Genomic DNA, 1,251 nt, shown 5'->3' with positions numbered 1-1,251 from the left:
CACGTCCATGGGGCATGGGAGATCTTTAAATCCCATAACCCTTACATGTGTATGCTGATGAATCAAGCAAAAAGTGAAAGATGTGTAATCATCTGGGCTGGTGACATACAAGGAGAAGACCCTGGTGCTTGGTCAGTAGGTATACAGGATTATAGTGACAATAGGGAAAACTTAGGTAGATGATCTTCTAAGCTGGGGAATTGTTTTTAAACCCTTTAATGTGAATATTAAGAGTGCAAATAACTGTTTGGTTCCTAACTTTGTGGTCCTAAAAATTCTTAGTGTTAAGGAACAGATATTTGAATAAAATGCATTAATATCATAAAGACAAAAAGAGCTAAAGAAGACAAATCCTCTGGTCACACCATTTGAAAACCATCATTTGACTCATTTTAATTTATTTAAATCATAGTCTGAGAATCAGCATAATGCAGTGGAGATAGTGCTAGGCTATCCAAGCAATCTTTAGTCATTTAGGGTTAGGGTTAGCTAGGCACTGTGCTAAATGCTACTGATACAGGAAAAACAAAAACAATCTGCCTTCAAGGAACCCCCATTCTAAAGGTTTTTTGCAGAAGGTAGTTGTTGAACTTAATTGAAGAAAAAAGATGGCAGACAAAAGGAAGGGAGGGCATTCTATGCTTAGGAAAGAGCTGGTGAGAAGTTTTAGGTTTGGGAGATGTCTTGTGGCAGCAACCACACTGGCACCCCAGGATGGCAGCTGGCACAGGTTCTTAGATCTGCTTTACTAGGAAACATAGCGGTTCAAGGGGTGAACAATCTCTTTTAATCACATTCACTTGTTCAGGGGAAAAGTCAGCACCCTGAACTACAGAGAAATAAAGACCCAACGGACAGAGCTCTGATCGCCTGAACCAACCATAATCCCTAGATCAAGAGAGCCTTTACCTCGGAGCAGGTGGGAGATCTCTGAACATACAGCCACTCAGAGTCTTAACCAGGAAATCACAAGATCCTCATAAAGGAGCCCCTAAACCAAAATACCAACTCAGAGTACATATACACTTCTCAGAGCTAGAAGGCATCACAACCCTCAGGATTTGGCCTAATTAGAAATTAGCAAAAGGTGTGAAAGCCTTCCTCCAAGGAAGTCTCCCTTAAGCAAGCTTCCCTTAATGGCTCCAGGGGAGGCTGGGAAGATCTTAAATCCCATTAACATTATACTTGTATGAAGAACTTGTATTAAGAACTTAAGTCTAGACAGTCAACAAAAGAAGAAACCCTATTTGT

Source organism: Petaurus breviceps, unplaced genomic scaffold (genome assembly GCF_028583685.1).
Source record: "Petaurus breviceps papuanus isolate PSGF00001 unplaced genomic scaffold, PetGlider_PUasm1.0 185, whole genome shotgun sequence".
Lineage (NCBI taxonomy): Eukaryota > Metazoa > Chordata > Mammalia > Diprotodontia > Petauridae > Petaurus > Petaurus breviceps.
Note: the sequence above shows the minus strand (reverse complement) of the source record.